This window comes from Phoca vitulina, unplaced genomic scaffold (genome assembly GCF_004348235.1).
Source record: "Phoca vitulina isolate PV1807 unplaced genomic scaffold, GSC_HSeal_1.0 scaffold85, whole genome shotgun sequence".
Lineage (NCBI taxonomy): Eukaryota > Metazoa > Chordata > Mammalia > Carnivora > Phocidae > Phoca > Phoca vitulina.
This window is the reverse complement of record NW_022589788.1, coordinates 1,215,224-1,218,445: the sequence shown is the minus strand read 5'-3', so window position 1 is coordinate 1,218,445 and position 3,222 is coordinate 1,215,224. Positions and strand designations below refer to the sequence as shown.

The 3,222-nt window shown below is 56.2% G+C and overlaps 1 pseudogene; it reads right to left on the bottom strand.

Annotated features, from left to right (window-relative positions):
- Positions 1-1,583: 1,583 nt before the first annotated feature.
- Positions 1,584-2,211, bottom strand: LOC116626365 (annotated as a pseudogene).
- Between the last annotated feature and the right edge of the window lie 1,011 nt (positions 2,212-3,222).

Genomic DNA, 3,222 nt, shown 5'->3' with positions numbered 1-3,222 from the left:
ATCTCGGACTCGCACGTCCAGCCGCCTCCCGAGCGCCGGCGCGTGGAGAATGGACCCGTCGGTGTCTGCGAGCCCGAAGCCGGTCTGATTGCACCCCTCCTCCCACCCCAAGATCACACAGCGGCTCTGCCCAGCCTTCCCTGTCTCAGGCCAGGGCAGTGTGTCCCTGCCGATGCTCGCACCAGACCGGCGACAGCCCGGACATCGTGGCTGCCGCACCTCCCTCGTCGGGACTCCCGACTCGCCGCTCGGGCTCGCGGTGGCCGCCCCCTTGTGGTCCGGGCTTCCCAGGCAGCCAGGACTTTCTTACACCTTTTTAAAATTGCGGTAACATATACGTAACATAAAATGTACCATTCTAACCATTTTTAAGTGTCCAGTCAGTGGCAGGAAGCACGTTCACACTGTTGTGCAACATCCCCACCCTCCACCTCCAGAACTTGTTCATCTTCCCAAACTGCCCCCAAGAAACACTAGCTCCCCATCTCTCCCCGTCCCCAGCCCCCCGACACCCACCATCCACTTTCTGTCTCTATGATCTGACTCCTCTGGGGACTCACGGAAGTGGGACCATCCAGTGTTGCCCCTTTGTGGCTGGCTCATGTCACTGAGCCCAGTGTCCTCAGGGTTCACCCAGGTGGTGGCCGGTGGCAGCACCTCCTCCCTGTTTAAGGCCGACTAACTCCACTTCAGGGATGGGCCATGTTTTGTTTATCCACTTATCTGCAGGTGGACCCTTGGGCCACTCTGCTGTGACTAACGCTGCTGACCTGACGGAAACACCTTTTAAATCATCACCAGCCACGGTCCCTCTCCGCTCACCGTGTTCCCAGACCCCCTCTGCCCCCAGGGACAGTCCAAGCCTTTCTGCGGCCGAGGCCCTGTGAATGGGGGGGGCAGGTGCAGGTATCTTTTCACATCAGTGTTTTTGTTTTCTTAAGACACATCCCCAGGGGTAGGACTGCTGGGTCATGGGATAAGTTCTATTTTTATTTTTTGAGGAACTCCATACTGTTTCCACAGCAGCTGCACCAACTTACCTTCCTACCAACAGTGCACAGGGTCCCCTTTTCTCCACATCCTCACCAACACCTGTTGTTTCTTTTTTTTTTTTTAGTGGATTTTTTTTTTCTTCTCTAAAAGGCAAAAAATTACAAACACCCCAGGTCCTGAGCTCCCCAAGACTTGGGTCCTCCACTGCCCCCCTGAAACCCGGCAGGAGAGGGGCTGGGGAGTGTGGAGAGGTTGGTTCTTTAAAAAGTCACCCCTGGGGGTGCCTGGGTGGCTCAGTTGGTTAAGCGACTGCCTTCGGCTCAGGTCATGATCCTGGAGTCCCTGGATCGAGTCCCATATCGGGCTCCCTGCCGAGCAGGGAGCCTGCTTCTCCCTCTGACCCTCCCCCCTCTCATGTACTCTCTCTCTCTCTCTCTCTCATATTCTCTCTGTCTCAAATAAATAAATAAAATCTTTAAAAAAAATAAAAATAAAAAAATAAAAAGTCACCCCTGGACGGAAGGCTCTTCGTTCGCTGCCTTCCTCCGCCTCTCGCGGGCCGCCGAGAAGAGGGATGGCAGGGCCCAGGGCTATGCCGGCAAACTCAGCTTCTTCCCCTTCAGGACTTCGGTGATGGAGAGGTAGAAGAAATCGCAGTAGAGTACAGTCTGGACTGGCGATGAGGTCGAAGAAGCCCTCGAAGTGGTAGCGCCAGATGCAGTTGAAGAGATAGAGCGTGCGGGAGACGCCCAGCGCGGACAAGCAGTGGCTAGTGATCGTCTCGGCCTCCCCGGTCTTGCTCACCAGGAACAGCTGGGGCAGGATGGCTACCGACTCCAGATAGATGGAGAAGGTCCAGAGGATCTCTAGAGGGGTAAAGTCATAGTTGACCAGGAACGCCAGGATGGCCGTGGGAACAACGAGGAACTCCACCCGGAATGTGTCGTGGTTCCATTGTAAGTGGCTTTGAACTTGCTGTAAATCATCCAGACTGTGGTGAAGGAACAGGCAGTGTAGACCGCCTGCATGCATGTGTTGTACGGTGAGATGTAGTTGGTGAAGAGGTCCAGGTATCGGCCAGTGAACACCACAGCAAACAGGACCTGCCTCTTCCCTGAAATCGCGGCACAAGGGCGGGCGGGACTTCCAGATTTAGAGCAGTAGCAAGATGATGGCTAGGAGGTGGGAGACGTCTCCCAGGAATCGGAAGGTTTTCATGCTTTAGGGGGGTCTGACAGGGCTGGGCTGGTGGGAGGCAGGCTGGAGGGGGTCTGCCCCCCGGGGCTGATGTTCTGGCCCGGTGGCTGGGCTGTGGGGGCGGGAGAGGGGCCCTCGGGTGGGCTCCGCTCTGGGGAGGGGGCTCTGGGAGGGGGAGCTGAAGTGGGAGCTGGTCACCTGTTGTTTCTTGTCTCTTTGATGAGAGCCATCCTAATGGGGGTGAGGGGATTGCTCACTGGGGTAGTGTCTCTTCTTATAAGGACACTAATCCTATCACATTAGGGCCCCTCCTCTATGACTTTATTTAACCTTGATTTTTTCCAGAGAGGCACCCCTGCTCCAAATGCAGCCACACTGGGGGTCAGGGCTCCAAAATATAGATTGGGGGGATACAAACCTTCAGCCCATTACACTCCCCTTCTCCCTAGACCCCTTTACCCTGTCCGACATTTTTAATTCTCCTTACAATTCTCGTCTTCTGACTCACGATACACTTTATTCGATATGGTGATTTTTCATTGTATCCAGAGTTCTTGGAGGGAGGGGAGGAACTTTGCCCTCAAGGATATTTGGCACTATCTGGGGACATTCTGGGTTGTCATGGTGCAGGGGAGAGGTGCTCCTGGATAGAGGAGGCTCCTGCTAGACATCCTGCAATGCTCAGGGAGAGCCCTCGTGAAGAAGGACTTGGCCCCTTTTGTCCCTGCGGCTGCTGGGAGGGGCCCTGATCTGTATCTTCTCATTGGGGTGCCAGGCCCTGGAGGGCAGGAGCCTGTGTCTCTTTGGCTCCCTGCCGTGTCTGCAGCATCTAGAACTGCAGGGCCTTCAGAAGATGCATGGGAAGCATCAGGACACGAGTGCCAGGGGCCTGGGGCTGGGGGCAGGAGATTGGCCTGGGCAGGAACAGGGAAGCGCCGGCCACACGCCCAAGCCTGAGGGGAAGCTGCTTGATCGGGGCTTGGACAAAGGGGCGCACGCGGAAGGGGCCACTGCGGCCAGTGGGAGAGTGGG